Genomic DNA, 17,287 nt, shown 5'->3' with positions numbered 1-17,287 from the left:
TTGAAAAAAAAAGAAAAAGAAAATTTAAACTGAAAAGCCATGAATAATGAGAAACAACCTCAAATTTTGTGTAGTATTTTCCCCTAGAGCTGGAGTTGTGCAGTGCTGAGTGCTGTGTACACGTGGTTTTCTGTGTTCTTCCAGCTCTTCTTCTGGGGGAGGTGCCTGATGCACTGATTCTCAGGTGTCTCTGTGTCAGTGGTGTTGTACCACCCATTGCTAGGGGTCAGGGTCAGGGTAAGCTGTTTCTAGTTTTTCTATGTGGCTTTTGTTCCCTGAAGGCATTTCAGTCTCTTTAGAGAATGAGAATAAAAATGGCCATATATTGATCTCCATCCTGGGAGCTGAATTATCCCAGTCCCTTTATTCAGTAAACACTCACGGATAAGAGGTCTTTCCTTTTGTTTGTGCCACTGTCTAGACTCCTGTGGTGTGCACCTGTACCAGTCCTTCTGGGTAGGTGGGTGGTCCTGCCTTTCTGTCCTCAAGATCCCCCATGGAGAGTGGTCACCTGTTCATGTGCACTCCTGAGCCACCCTTCCTGTGGGATGGTGGAGGGCCACTGCTTTTTTTGGCGTTTGCAACATCCCTCCCCCACACTGAGATCTGTCCCCCAGAGCCAACAGGGCTCCAGGTTTATAGAGAACTGAGCTGAGAGGCCCTCCCAAGTTCTCAGACCATAACCAGTTTCCCTGCTCCAATGCTGAGGAGCTCTGCAGGTTCAGGCATTCCCATTTGTCTGTGTCTCCATGATCCTGAGACCACAAGTCCCAAATAAGATTCCACCCCTCCCCCTTCACCAAAGAGCACCCTTCAAGCAGGAATTTCTCTCAGTGAAGCACATTTCTAAAAGTTCTGCTTTAGCCATCAGAGGCTATATCACTTATGTTGGCTGGCTTTCTGAAGTTCCCTACCCTGTTGTTTATCTTCTGATATATCTCCTTTGTTTCACTTATAGGCACGCCTTCCTTGAAAAAAGTGGTTCTTTTTCTATTTACAGAATTCCAGCATTTCTTTCCATACCTCTCAGGTTGAACTTATAGATATTCCGAGTAATTAGATAGTTATGTAGCTAAATTCAGGGAAGCAGGTGAAATGAAGTCTCTGTCTCCCTTACCATCTTGCTTAATGAGTGCATTTAAGAATTCTTTTTTTTTTTATTTTTCAGCGTAACAGTACTCATTATTTTTGCACCAAGCCAGTGCTCCATGCAATCCGTGCCCTCTCCAATACCCACCACCTGGATCCCCCAACCTCCCAACCCCCACCCCTTCAAAACCGTCAGATTGTTTTTCAGAGTCCATAGTCTCTCATGGTTCACCTCACCTTCTAATTTCCCTCAAATCCCTTCTCCTCTCCATCTCCCCTTGTCATCCATGCTATTTGTTATGCTCCACAAATAAGTAATTGTACATCATAATAGCTCAGTTACAGTTTATTGAGGAGAAGAGTAAACATCACTCAAGAGCCTCACCTCCTCCTCTGGAAAAGGGTTTCATGTTTTTGGTTATATGCAGGATATTTATTTCATATAAGGTGAAATTATAACCATGTTATTTTCTCTATATTCAGAATGAGTTTGATATAAGAAGATGCATACTGATGCCCACATTTATAGAAGGTTGATGTGTGATGGTGAAGTCTATGTGTCAAAGTGACTGGGTCATGGGTGCCCAGATTAAACATTGCTTCTGTGGGTGCCTATTATGCTGTTCCAGAAGAGACTGGTATTTGCAACCATGGTCTCTGGGCCAGTGGGCCTCATCCAATCCATTAAGGTTCTGAATGGAATGAAATGCAGAGGAAGAAATTCCCTCATTCTTCTTTCCTGTATGCTTGATCTGGAACATGCTTGATATGGAACAGGAACAGTCCTGTCCTTCTGCTTTTAGATATAATTACTCTTTCATATCTCCAGGTTCTCCAACCTGTGCTATTTCAACAAAGCTAATATATTAGACCCATGCAGCCCTTTCTCTGGAGAGTGGCAGACCCAGCTCATCCTGTAGATACTAAAGGTGAACCCACAGATTGCACAAGAAAGTTTCTGGGACCCCCAATATTTCACCAGGTCTCCCCCAGTCTCCACCAACTGCACTTCACCTGGACACCTGCAGACAAGAGATCTCCACCGTTTCTCTCACTCATATCCCATAACATATTCAATGTCTCTTGTTCAACATAAATTAGCTTTTTGTTTTGTTTTGTTTTAATTTTTTTTAACTTATTTTCAGCGTAACAGTATTCATTGTTTTTTGAACCACACCCAGTGCTCCATGCAATGCATGCCCACTCCAATACCCACCACCTGGTTCCCCCAACCTCCCACCCCCCGCCCCTTCAAAACCCTCAGATTGTTTTTCAGAGTCCATAGCCTCTCATGGTTCACCTCCCCTTCCAATTTCCCTCAACTCCCTTCTCCTCTATAACTCCCCTTGTCCTCCATGCTATTTGTTATGCTCCACAAATCAGTGAAACCATATGATAATTGACTCTCTCTGCTTGACTTATTTCACTCAGCATAATCTCCTCCAGTAGCGTCCATGTTGCTACAAAAGTTGTGTATTCATCCTTTCTGATGGAGGCATAATACTCCATAGTGTATATGGACCACATCTTCCTTATTTAAAATAGTAACTAGGGAAACCCAGCCAAGCACAAATTCCATGGTGTGTTGTTTGTGTTCTGTCTTGATCACTGCATGGGATCACCTTGGATTCCTGGGCCTGGGGCTCCTCTCTCATTTCTAGGGTCAGGGCTGGGCTGCTTTAATCAGCAGAAGGAGGGCCCTATTTGCATGACTTCTGCCTATACAGCTAGCTTGGGACCTGTGTTTACAGAGTGGGCAGCGAACAGATCAGATATGATTGCTTTTCACTCAGTGGTATTGATGACATTTTCAAAATAGGATTTTTGATTAAATGATTTTCCAGAGTACACACTTGGGGTTCATGTGCTATGTACTTTTTACATATTCACACAAATCTTTGGGTATAACATCATGTTACCACATAAAGAGATGTGAACCTACATCTAGAATTGTAGAGGGTTTGTGAGACGTCCAAGAGCACATATGGGGTGAGAGTGAGCCTCAGGATGTATACCTGTGCTCCTCCCCATGGGATCTGCTGCTTTCCTGAACCACTTGCAGAACAGAATGGCAGGATCATGAGGAATGAGGAACCCTTCCCATATGGGGACAGGGTGGTTTTGCTTATTCTAGAGTTTCCCTGAAATACAGAGAGAATCAGTGTTCTCAGGTGCGTTTTCAAGTCGCTGACATTGCACTCTCTCTGCATTCTTCCTGAGTCATCTCTGGGATTATCTGTAATAGCTGTGGTGTGTTATTTGACACAGGATGAAGTTCACACGTGTGGAGTGTGTGATATGGGAAACACTGGGGTCAGAGTCAACATTCTCAAGAGTGAGAAGTTCATGTCCCCTTAGATTTTCCTGTATTTTCCCTGGAATTCCTCCTTCTTCTCTTCCTTTCTTTACCCTGTTCCCACATAACTATTGATCTTTCTCATGTCACATTACACTAGGTTCAATTTTCTAGAATACATACATGTTAATTTTACTGTATGTTCTTTTATTTTTAGGGCTCATCTTTCTCAGCATCAATCCTTGGGAATATATCCATGTTGCTGTGCATAGCAAAAATCATGAGTTTTATTTCGTTTTATTTTATTTTATTATTTTCAGTGTTCCAAGATTCATTGTTCATGCACCAAACCCAGGGCTCCATGCAATACATGCCCTCCTTAGTACCCACTACTAGGTTCACCCAGCTCCCACTGCTCTCCCCTCCAAAATCCTCAGTTTGTTTCACAGAGTATACAGTCCACTTTATTTATTGGCAGCATTGCACACAAGGAACACAGGAGAATTTTATTTTTGAAGCAGTTTTTAGGGTTGGGATCATTTCCAGTATCAGGTATTTCAATAAAGTTGGGTCCCAGCCTGGACTTGAAAGTTTAGTGTTCAGAGAATGTGTTATTTATACACTTTCCACAACAACAACTAAAGTGAAGTAGATGTGGAGGCAAACTTTTGCATCAATGTGGGGGTTTATCCATCTCGGGAGGGTTTTCTTATTATGTGGATGTTCTTAGAAACTCAGATTCACACACGGGAATTAGTATTTACTTATTTACTCATTTCCTTCAGTATTATGCTTAAGGTTAGTGTCAGTGTTAGAGGTAGGGTTAGATTTAAGGGTTAGAGATTAGGGGCTAAGAGCTAGGGCTTAGGGCATGTGCCCAGTATTCTGAAGTTCAGAGAGTCCCTAGAAAATAAATCTCAACATTGGCTAGGATGAGACTAGATCTCACAGCCATCTACTGCACTGAGGTAATAATGGGATTTTGGGCTCTACATACTTGTTTTTAAAAATGCTGATTCTAGAGGATGGCAAAATTGTTAAAGAGCAGGGGACCTTATTTAAACTGATCCCCCAAATTGAGCTGGATACATAAAAAATCACTCAGAGCACTCATGAAATCAGCATGAGATGTAAGAAGATATATCAGGATCTATACCAACAGAATATCTCTGGCAGCCGGTTTTGAGGTATGAAGTGGAGAGTCATGATTCTGTGGGGAGATATTGGAAGATAAATGGAAGGGGGAGGGAGCCTCCAGGACCCTGCACACCCAGAGTGAAGAAGACTCCCAGGCTGGGGACTGGGCACAGAGTCACAGACCAGTAGCCTTGGAGAAAGGACTTTAGAGCAATTCCCTCTCTGAAACATGGAGCTGCAGTGGAACATGTGTGAACTGGGGGCAGCTGGTGGTTTGGGAAGCAAAAAGGGCAGAGACATGCCTGGACAATGTAGCAAGGGCTGGGAGTGATGCTGTGGGGTGCACGACCCAGGACCTTGTGGTTTTTAGCAGCACACAAAATGGAGTCAGCGTGGCCTGGAGGGCATTCTGGAGAACAGACTGTGATCTCTCTATTCTGATACAGAAGTCTGAATATGGTCATTTCTGCTCTGACTCTCAGAAGAGACACAGAAAGCCACCATCAAAAAGTTTCAGAGAACAAATCACCCCAAAACTGGTTTTCACTGAGCCCATCCCCCTACAGAGTGTAGGGCAACTCTGCCCAAACAGGGTTGCCTGAGTAACTCCACCTCAGGTTCCTCCCCCAGAAGACAGGCTGAACGAACAAGAGTCCTACAACCCTAAGGTCCCTATAAAACAAGTTCATCTTTCCTGGGTTGTGGTCAATAATTTGGACTTTGTACATTCCCTCAACCACTCTTCATCAGGATGATTAAGAAGAGGAACCCCCTACACAGAAAAAATTAGGAGACTGTGACCTCTGCTACAGAACTAATGGATGTGGATATAAGCAAGATGTCAGAAATAGACTTCAGGGTAACAGTTATGCAGACAATAGCTAGGCTGGAGGAAACCATTAATGTCAACATAGATTCTCTCAAGCAGAAGTAAAAGATGATCTGGCAGAACATAAAAATGCTCTCAGTGAGATCCATTCTAATCTAGATACTCTTAGAGACAGGGTAAATGAGGCATAAGAATGCATTAGTGATGTAGAAGACAAACTGTTAAAAAAGAAGGAACAGGAGGAGGCCTGGAAAAAACAGCTTAGAATCCATGAAAACAGAATTTGAGAAATAATTACCCCTATCCTTTATAGAAACATACCGTGTGAGAATTATGGGATCCTTCAGGGGTGTGGAGAGAGAGTCAGAGGACTAGAAGATATATTTGAACAAGTCCTAGCTGAGAATTTCCCTGATCTTTGGGTGAAGAAAGCACTCATGTCCTAGAGGCATAGAGGACCCTCCCAAGATCAAGGAGAATAAACCAATGCCCTGGCATGTAGTAGTAAAAAACGCAAATCTTAAAACCAAGGAAACCATCTTAAGGGCACTTAAGGGAAAGAGATCCCTTACATACAGAGGGAGGAACATCAGAATAATGTCAGACCTGTCCACAGAATCCTGGAAAGCCAGAAAGTGTTGACAAGTCATATTCAGGGTACTAAATGAGAAGAACATGCAACCAAGAATACTTTATCTGGCAAGTATCTCATTTAGAATGGATGGAGAGGCAAGGAGCTTCCAAGACTGACAGAGACTGAAATAATATGTGACCACTAAGCCAGCCCTGCAAGAAATATTAAGTGGGGTTCCTTAAAACTAGAATGACCCTGAGAGAAATTTACAGAGATAATATACAGAAACTAGACCCTTGCAGGAACGTGATGACATATCTTTCAATAAGCACTCTCAGCATGAATGTCCTAAATGCTCCCATAAAATGGCACAGAGTTGCAGATTGGATAAGAAGACAGGACCTGTCCATTTGTTGTCTACAAGAGACTTCTTTTCAACCTAAATAAACATCTAGACTGAAAGTGAAGGGATGGAGAAACACCTCTAATGCCAACTGGCCTCAAAAGAAAGCTCGGGGAGCCAGTCTCATATCAGACAAATTAGATTTTAGGCTAAAGACTGTAGTCAGAGATACAGAGGGCACCATATCATGCTAGAAGGGTCTGCCCACCAAGAAGATCTAACAATTGTAAATATTTATGCCCCCAACATGGGAGCAGTCAACTACATAAGCCAACTGTTAACCAAAAAGAAGAGAGATATTGATACTAATGCCTTAATTGTAGGAGACCTTAATACTCCAGTCTCAGCAATAGACTCATCCTCTAAGCAGAAAATCAATAAAGAAACAAAACTTTTGAATGACACATTGGACCAGATGGACCTCATCCATATATACAGAACATTCCACCCTCAAACAACAGAATACTCATTCTTCTTGGAAACTTATCCAGAACTGACCACATAGTGGGTCACAAATCAGGTCTCAACTGATACCAAAAGACTGAGATTATTCCCTGCATATTCTCAGAACATAATGCTTTGAAACGGAACTCAACCACAAGAAAAAGTTTGGAAGAAATTCAGAGACTTTCAAGCTAAAGACCATCCTGCTGAAGAATGCTTGGATCAACCAGGAAATCAAAGAAGAGCTTAAACAATTCATGGAAACCAATGAGAATGAAGACACCTTGGTACAAAACCTATGGGATACAGCAAAGGCAGACCTATTGGGGAGAAACATATAGCCATCCAAGCTTCACTCAAAAAAAAAAAAAAATCCTGAATACACTATGTTTACACCTTAAGGAACTGGAGAATCAACAACAAATTAAGCCTAACATATGCACTGGAAGGGGAACAATTGAGATGAGAGCAGAGATCAATGAATTATAAACCAGAAATACAGTAGAACACGTCAATGAAACTAGAAGCTGGTTCTTTGAAAGACTTAATAAGATCAATAAGCCACTGGCCAGACTTATCCAAAAGTAAAGAGAAAGGACCCAAATTATTAAATTGTGAATGAACCTGAGAGATCATGACTAACACCAAGGCAATAGAAACAATCAAGGAATTTTTATCAACAGCTATATGTCAACAAATTAAGCAATATAGAAGAAATGGATGCATTCCTGGGAACCTATAAACTTCCAAGGCTTGAACAGAAAGAAATAGACAATCTACACAGACGAATAGCCAGTAACGAGATTCATTCAATGATCACAAACCTCCCAAAAACAGGAGTCCAGGACATGCTAGATTTTGTGGGGAATTCTACCAAATATTCAAAGAAGAAATAATACCTATTCTCCTGAATCTTTTTCAAAAAATAGAAACATATGGAAAGCTTCCAGACTCATTCTATGAGGCCAGCATTACCTTGACCCCAAACCAGGCAAAGACCCCATCAGTTAGGAGTATTTCAGACCAATATCACTGATGAATATGGATGTCAAAAGTGTCAAGTAGGGGACGCCTGGGTGGCTCAGTTGGTTGGACGACTGCCTTCAGCTCAGGTCATGATCCTGGAGCCCCGGGATCAAGTCCCGCATCGGGCTCCCAGCTCCACGGGGAGTCTGCTTCTCTCTCTGACCTTCTCCTCACTCATGCTCTCTCTCACTGTCTCTCTCTCAAATAAATAAATAAAATCTTTAAAAAAAAGTGTCAAGTAGAACCTAGATAATTGCACACGATAGTACAAAAAAAGGATCATCCATCATGTCCAGGTGGGATTTTCCCTGAGCTGCAAGGTCCGTTCAACATTTGCAAATCAGTCAATGTGATAGAACAAATTAGTAAGAGAAGAGAGAAGAATAACATGGTCCTCTCAATTGATGCAGAAATAGCATTTGGTAAAATACAGCATCCATTCCTGATTAAAACTCTTCAGAGTGTAGGGATATAGGGAACATTCCTCGATTTCATAAATTCCATCTGTGAAAAACCCACAGTGAATATCATTGCCCTAAGGTCAGGAACATGACAAGGTTGCCCCCTTTAGCCACTATTGTTCATCGTTGTACTAGAAGTTCAAGCAGCAGCAATCAGACAACAAAAATAAATAAAAAGTATTCAAATAGGCAAAGAAGAAGTCAAACTCTCTCTCTTTGCTGAAGGCACGTTACATTATGTGGAAAACCCAAAAGACTCCACCCTTAAATTAATAGAACTCATACAGCAATTCAGTAATGTGGCAGGATACAAAACCTATGCACAGAAATCAGTTGCTTCCACATGCACTAACAATGAACCTATGGAAAAAGAAATTAGAGAATTGATTCCATTTACGATAGCACAAAAATAATAAGATACCTTGGAATAAACCTAACCAAAGAGGTAAAGGATCTGTACTCCAGAATCTACAGAACACTTATGAAAGAAATGGAGGAAGATTCAAAAAGATGGAAAAACATTTCATGCTCATGGTTTGGAAGAATAAATATGGTTAATATATCTATGTTGCCATGAACAACCTATACATTCAATAACGATCTAAATACCATAGTCATTTTTCAAAGTGCTGGAATAAACAATCCTAAAATTTGCCTGGAATCAGAAAAGATCCCAAATCAAGAAGGAAATGTTGAAAAAGGGAAACAAAGCTGGGGGCATCACATTGCCTGATTTCTAGCTATATTACAGAGCTGCAATCACCAAGACAGCATTGTACTGGCACAAAAACTGACACTTAGACCAGTGGGACAGACTACAGAGCCCAGATATGGACCCTCAACTCTATGGTCAAGTAATTGACAAAGTAGGAAAAACTATCCAATGGAAAAAAGACAGTCTCTTCAATAAATGATGCTGGGAAAATTAGACAGTTATATACAGAAGAATGAAACTTGACCATTCTCTTACACCATATACAAATATAAACTCAAAATTGATGAAAAACCTCAATGAGGGGCGCCTGGGTGGCTCAGTGGATTAAGCCTCTGCCTTTGGCTCAGGTCATGATCTCAGGGTTCTGGAATTGAATCCCGCATCAGGCTTTCTGCTCGGTGGAGAACCTGCTTCCTCCTCTCTCTCTCTCTGTCTGCCTCTCTGCCTACTTGTGATCTCTCTCAGTCAAATAAATAAATAAAATCTTTAAAAAAATTAAAAAAAGAAAAACCTCAATGTGATACAGGAATCCATCAGAATCCTAGAGTAGAACATAGGCAGTAATCTCTTCGACATTGGCCACAGCAACTTCTTTCAAGACATGTCTCCAAAGGCAAAGGAAACAAAAGCAAAAATGATCTTTTGGGACTTCATCAAGATAAAAATATGTATAAGAAAGGAAACAGTCAACAAAACAAAGAGGGAACCATGGGATGGGAGAAAATATTTACAAATGATACTACAGACAAAGTGATGATATCCAAGACCTAAAAAGAACATCTCAAACTCAACACCCAAGAAACAGATAATCATGTCAAAAAATTGCAGAAGACGTGAACAGACACTTCTCCATAGGAGACATAGGAATAGTCAAGAGGCACATGAAAAAGTGTTTATTCTCATTAGCCATCAGGGAAAATCTTGTCAAAACCACACTGAGATACCACCTTTCACCAGTTAGAATGGCAGAAGTGACAAGGCATAAACAATGAATCTCAGAATACTGAAAAAATAAGATAAAATAAAATAAGTGACAGGGCAAGAAACAACAATGTTGGAGAGGTTGTAAGGAAAGGGGAACCCTCTTTCACTGTTGGTGGGAATGCAAGTTGGTGTAGCCACTTTGGAAAACAGTGTGGAATTTTCATCAGAAATTAAAAATAGAGCTACCATATGAACCTCCAATTGCACTACTGAATATTTACCCCAAAGATACAGATGTAGTGAAAAGAAGGGCCCTCTGTATCCCAATGTTCATAGCAGCAATGGCCACAGTCAACAAACTGTGGAAAGAACCAAGATGACCTTCAACAGATGAATGGATAAGGAAGATGTGGTCCATATATATTATGGAGTATTATACCTCCCTCAGAAAGGATGAATACCCAACTTTTGCAGCAACATGGACGGGACTGGAAGAGATTATGCTGAGTGAAATAAGTCAAGCAGAGAGAGTCAATTATCAGATGGTTTCACTTACTTACAGAGCATAAGAAATAACACGGAGGACAGTGGGTGAAAGAGAGGAGAAGGGAGTTGGGGGAATATGCAGGGGAGATGAACCATGAGAGACTGTGGACTCTGAAAAACAATCTGAGGGTTTTGAAGGGGCGGGGATGGGGGGGTTGGGGGAGCCTGGTGGTGGGTATTATGGAGGGCACGTATTGCATGGAGTACTGGGTGTGGTGCATAAACAATGAATCTTGGAACAGTGAAAAAAATATGATTTTAAAATATTTTATATTCATGTGTATGTGTGTGTGTGTGTGTGTGTGTCTGTGTGTGTGTGTGTAATCTTCGGACTCTGTATGCACACAACATCCTAGTTCAGGTTTCCTCCTCTTTCCCACACTGTGATTAACACTGATACTGTGAGTATTGTTCAAAATAGAGACAGTACCATGGCTCTTAATTCTCTTGCTTTGGATTTTTGATGCCTCTGTAGGCTCACATCCAGCATGCACTTTACACTGCTTCTAACAAGCTTGGGCATTGAGCTGGGTGGTCCTCTGATGAACAGAGAGTGTAGCTGGGACTCCTGTAAAGTTCAGATGACACACATGGAGATATTTATAATTCTTTGGTATTTTGGGACAGAACAAGCCAGTGCAAGTGACACTGTCTTTTGTGCATGATAGTATAGTTGTTGTCCCAAATTTCCAAGTCAGAGACTGAAGAGGAAGCACAGAATTATGTGTCCAGAAAGGCTCCCTTGGGGAAAAAGCTTGCAGGCATGGAGGCCAAAGACCCTGACAGGAAATTTGCCCAAATCCTCCAGCTGCACCTGCTCCTGGTGCTTAAAGACATAACTGGTGAGTGGTGTCCACCTCCTGGAGGTCCAGATCCCCTCCTATGGTGAGGTTTGTGTCTGGGCTCACACTGATGTCCTCTCACTGTGTCCCTTGCACAATAATACACAGCAGTGTCCTCAGCTCTCAGGCTGTTCATCTGCAGATACAGCGTGTTCTTGCCGTTGTCTCTGGAGATGGTGAATTGGCCCTTCACAGTATCTGCGTAGTATGTGCTACTTCCACCATTGCTAAGACATGCGACCCATTACAGCCCCTTCCGTGGAGCCTGGAGGACCCATTTCATATAGTAGCTACTAAAGGTGAATCCATAGGCTTCACAGGAGAGTCTCAGAAACACCCCAGGCTTCACCAGGTCTCCCCCAGGTTCCACCAGCTTCACCTCACACTGGACACATGCAGACACAAGACATCCTGGTCAAGAAACTATCACACATCCAGTGTTTCTCTCACTCATATCCAGTCTCACACTCAAGGTCTCTTAGTCTCTGAAAATTACCTTTTAAAAGAGCAACAAGGAAAACCCAGCCAAGCACAAACTCCATGGTGAGTTTTCTCTATTCTATCTGATTAGTGAATGGGAACACCTAGAAGTATGGGGGCTGGGGCACTTCTTCCAGCTGCAGGGTTAGGGTTGGGCTGCTCTAATCAGCAGAGCAAAGGCCCTATTTGCATGTCCTCTGAGTATATATTCATCTTGGAGTCTATATGAACAGAGAGGGCAGTGACCAGAGCAGGTTTGATTTCATGGTATTGACAGGCTTTTGGAAAATAAGATTTTATTTATTATATGATTTTCCAGAGCACAAGCTAAACCTCCATGTGCTAACTCTTTTTACACATGCACAGAAATCTTTAGGTGTAGATTTCATGTGACCCCATTAAGAGATGTGAGTGTATTCCTAAAATTTTAGATTGTTTTTGAGGTGTCTAGAGCATGTATAGGGTAAAGGTGACCCCATGATCTGTTCTGTGCTCCTCCCACAGGATGTACTGCACCCATGGGCCACCTGCACAACAGTGTGTCAGTCTCATGAGGAATGTGGAACCCCACCTGTAATGGGGACAGGATGATTTTGCTTGTTCTAGAGGTTACCTGAAATAAAGAGAGAATCATGGTTCATGGAGTTGCATTTTCCCAGTTTCTAATGTTTCGTTATTTCTGCATTCTGCCAGAGTCATCTCCGTGGTTCTCTGCAATAGCCTTGATGAGTGTATTTGACATTCAGGGTATGTGTGGACCTGAACAGAGACCTGCTGACATCACTGCTCAAAGTGAAGAATGTAAACCAGGTGTGCTTATGTTTATGTGGGTGGAGGTGGATTCTAGGGGACAGACATTTGGGGATCCCAGGAGCCTGTGATGTTGTGGACATTACCAACGACAACTCTGGCTGCTCAGTAGGACATGTTTCATGTTTAGTGTAGAGACCCATTAGAAAAAGGATTGCAGACAACTAAAGAGTGAAAATGTCAACAGGTAATGTAGGTGCCTTTGAGTGTTTCCAGTATTGAGCACACCACATGGACCCTACAATCATGACCACAGGAAGAGTCATAGATGCAGGTGTGTTTCAAATGGGGACATGGGTTAACAACAGAAAATTCAATGACAGGTGCACACTTCGTGGCAATCAGTATAACACAACTTTGTAAGGTGATTCTCAGACTCCATTCCCCCTGGATGGTCACATCCACAACTTCTGGAAAGTTTAAAAAAAAAACAGCATCTTTAAAATAAAGTTCCACATTCTCAGAAACCCTATCTCCCTTTTCTAAAGGTTCTCCTTTGTGTCCAAGGTGTCTATTTCACAATGTCCCAGGATAGCCAGCTGGGTAGTGCTATCTGCAGGAGAGAGCATGTAGGAAATCCACCCTTGAACCTCACTGAAGGACATTACCAGGTACTTCTCACAACAAATGCAGCAGGGAACCTCCAGAGCATCAGTGCTTGGGTTCATGTGTCACGAATGTCTTTGTCTGCTCCAGCTGCTGTAACAATGTACATGGACTGGGTGGTTTTAAATAACAGACACTCATTTCTTGCAGTTCTGTAGCATGGGGAGTTCCAGGTCAGGGGCAGACAGATTTGAAGTCTGGAGAGCACCCACCTCCTTGTCCATCCTTTCCCCGTCACCTCACATGGGGTCAGAGTACAAGAGCTTTCCCAGTCCTGGTTATAAGGGCACTAATCTCACCATGAGGCTGCACTCTCTTGATCTAAATGCTTCCCTAAGGCCCCACCTTTTACTCATACCACATCGTCCTTATGTTTCAACCTGTGATGGTAGAGGTCACACACATTGAACAGATCTCAGCAATGGAAAGATCTGTTAGTTATTCCCTGAAAGTAGAATGCTCCTCCCAACCAGCATCTCAACCTGAGATTTCTCAAGGATCCAGCAGGAGCTTCTGGTCTCTTCAAGCACACAGTGAACACAAGAACTTCAGAACCAGTTGGTGACCTTTGGGGAGTGGACAACTTCCCTCTTAGACACTGGTTAAGACTTCAGTCCATCTCTATTATCATTTTATAATTTGTGCTTTTTCCCTGTGACATTCTTTTCATTTACAAAGGATTCAGACTGTTTTCTACTTAGATTGGCGACTTTTCTTTTTTGTTCTCCAAGGTTTCATATTTTTCAGTGGAAGTAGTCATCACAACCTATCCTTGATTATTGCCTGCTCGCTCCTTAACCTTCATCTCTCCCTCTTCTCACACCCCACAGTTGGGAAATCTAACAAGAATCCCTGGGTTATCCCTCCTTGGTCTGTGTAGGAGACTGCCTCTACACAAGATGCTCCCCTGAGTGAAAGTGATAAATTTTTAGATTCTCTCATGTTAGTGTGCTTGTGTGTGTGTGTGTGTGTGTGTGTGTGTGTGCAAAAGAGAGAGAGAGAGAGAGAGAGAGATCTTCAAACTCCACATTTACACAATGTCCTCGTGGGTTTCTCTCTGATTTCACATGCTTCAATAATATTCATGCTGTGAGCATAGTTCCAGAAAGTGACTCTCTCAGTGGTCTTTTTTCACTTTCCTTATTTTTTTGTTGCCTCTATAGCCTCATGGCCAGGTTGCACTTTATGCTGTTTCTAGAAAACTTGCACATTGACCTTGGTGGTCCTTTGATACACAGTGAGTGCAGCTGGGACTCCTGGAAATGTTCAGAATATGTGAATGTAGATATATGTAATTCATTCATATTTAGGGACAGGAACAAATACATGCAAGTGACACTGACTTTTGCACTTGTTAGTATAGTTGATTTCCTAACTTCTTACATCAGAGAGTGAAGAGGAAGCACGGAATCATGTGTGTATAGAGGCTCCCTGGGAGAAAGTACTCCATGGAAAGAAAACCCCAGACCCTGAGAGGAAACCTGCCCATTTCCTCCATCAACATTTGCTCATGTCGTTTAAAGACAGAAAGTGTAGTGTGCAGCCGCTGTTGTTCCATATCCCCTTCTATAGAGAGGTTTGTGTCTGGGCTTATACTGATGTCCCCTCACTCTGTCATTCACACAGTGTTTTATACAGACATTTCCTCAGTTCTTAGGCTGTTTTTCTGCAGATACAGCATGTTCTTGGTGTCATCTCTGTAGCTGGTGAGTCGGCCCTTCACAGAGTCTCAATAGCTTGTACTACTTCCATCATTGCTAATATGTGAGACCCACTGCAGCCCCTTTCCTTGAGCCTAGAAGACCGAGCTCATGGCATTACTACTGAAGGTGAATCCAGAAGCTGCACAGGAGAGTCTCAGGTACCCACCAGGCTTCACCGTGTCTCTCCCAGACTCCACCAGCTGCACCTAACACTGGGCACTTGCAGGCCCAAGACATCCTGGTCAAGAATCTGTCACACATCCACTGTTTCTTTCATGCCTATCCACTCGCATATTCAATGTCTTTTTTTCCCTGTGAATAACATGTGAGGTAGGTACCCATTTGTCACAATTTTACAGGTGGATACATCCACACTGCAACAGAGAGGGGCTTTATGAGTGTCCAAGAGCACACAGCAGGTGAGTGTGAGCCCATGTCTGGACCTGTGCTCCCACCACGGGATTTTCCTGTTTGTCCAAATCACCTCCAGGTCAGAGCTGATCTTATGCATTGAGGTCTGCAATGTTCCTGAGTTTCAAGATCCTAAATAGACTAAAGGGTGGAAACCAACTCTTTCTGTCTCAGAATCTTGGAGACACTGACAATCCTAGGGAGGGACTCACAGAGTTGATGCAGACACTGGGTTTTCTACAACCACAAGGAGCATTTATATATGATCTTTGTATACAAACCCATGGAAGCCCTAATAAAAATAAAACAGTGGAATCATCAGCAAACAGTGAAACTCAGAACATCTGAGATCAGAATGGATGTTGTTATTTAGGCAAAATTGTTCATCCATGAAATGGAGATCATTGTACTTCTAATCTCACAGTTATTGTGAAGATCATACAGGTAAACTTATCCCAGTGATTTAGCACTTTCCAAATTTGTATATTAAAGTTATGATGATTGATTCCAAGAAAGGAAGGCCCTTCTGTGTTTCAACACATTTTCTAAACCTCTGCACCGTTTTCTGAGAGTGAAAGCAATGGTTCCCTTTCCATGCAGCTAAAATGTGATATTGTGCAAACACTTGTTCCCAATTATTTTTAGTGTCAAGCACTAATGAAATTTCCCTCCATCTGAAAATTCCCTTCAGAAGCAGGTATTGGGATACATGGATGGTGACAGGTTTTGAAGACCAGGGGAAGAGCACATAGGAAACAGATGTCCTCAAGCTTGGGCTTGTTCCCTACCGAGGAATGGGAGGTGCAAGGGAATGCCAACTGACACTTGTCTATACTTCCTGAGTACCCAGCAGCACCCTGTGAACCAACCAAGTCCAGGAGCACAGGAGTACCACACAGAGGCAAGACATGAGAGGCAATGTTCCTGGACATGTTGCCCATGGGGTGTGGATGCAGATGAGCTAGGAGGAGCAGCTGGGGTGTTAAGTCCTAAACATGTGGTACTGCAATGAGAATCATGACTATTTTATTTATTTATTTATTTATTTAGTTGTTTGTTTGTTTATTTATTTATTTATTTTTTATTTTCAGCATAACAGTACTCCTTGTTTTTGCACTACACCCAGTGCTCCATGCAATCCGTACCCTCTCTAATACCCACCACCTCGTTCCCCCAACCTCCCACACCCGCCCCTTCAAAACCCTCAGATTGTTTTTTAGAGTCCATAGTCTCTCATGGTTCTCCTCCCCTTCAAATTTCCCCCAACTCCCTCTCCTCTCTAACTCCCCTTGTCCTACATGCTATTTGTTATGCTCCAAAAATAAGTGAAACCATATGATAATTGACTCTCTCTGCCTGACGTATTTCACTCAGCATAATCTCTTCCAGTCCCGTCCATGTTGCTGCAAAAGTTGGGTATTCATCCTTTCTGATGGAGGCATCATACTCCATAGTGTATATGGACATCATCTTCCTTATCCATTCATCCGTTGAAGGGCATCTTGGTTCTTTCCACAGTTTGGCGACCGTGGCCATTGCTGCTATAAGCATTGGGGTACAGATGGCCCTTCTTTTCACTACATCTGTATCGTTGGGGTAAATAGCCAGTTGTGCAATGGAGGGTAATAGGGAAGCTCTATTTTTAATTTCTCCACATTGTTCTCCAAAGTGGCTGCACCAACTTGCATTCCCTCCAACAGCGTAAGAGGGTTCCCCTTTCTCCACATTCCCTCCAACACATGTTGTTTCCTGTCTTGCTGATTTTGGCCATTCTAAATGGTGTAAGGTGATATCTCAATGTGGTTTTAATTTGAATCTCCCTGATGACTAGTGATGATGAACATTTTTCATGTGTCTGATACCCATTTGTATGTCTTCATTGGAGAAGTGTCTGTTCATATCTTCTGCCCATTTTTTTATATGATTGTCTGTTTTGTGTGTGTTGAGTTTGAGGAGTTCTTTATAGATCCTGGATATCAACCTTTTGTCTG

At 42.3% G+C, this 17,287-nt stretch overlaps 1 pseudogene; it reads right to left on the bottom strand.

Moving 5' to 3' along the window:
- Positions 1–11,164: 11,164 nt before the first annotated feature.
- On the bottom strand, positions 11,165–11,828 carry LOC111139948 (annotated as a pseudogene).
- Positions 11,829–17,287: the final 5,459 nt, after the last annotated feature.

This window comes from Enhydra lutris, unplaced genomic scaffold (assembly GCF_002288905.1).
Source record: "Enhydra lutris kenyoni isolate GAN:26980312 unplaced genomic scaffold, ASM228890v2 scaffoldscaffold127, whole genome shotgun sequence".
Lineage (NCBI taxonomy): Eukaryota > Metazoa > Chordata > Mammalia > Carnivora > Mustelidae > Enhydra > Enhydra lutris.
The sequence above is the reverse complement of the archived record's forward strand: the minus strand, read 5'-3'. Positions and strand labels throughout refer to the sequence as shown.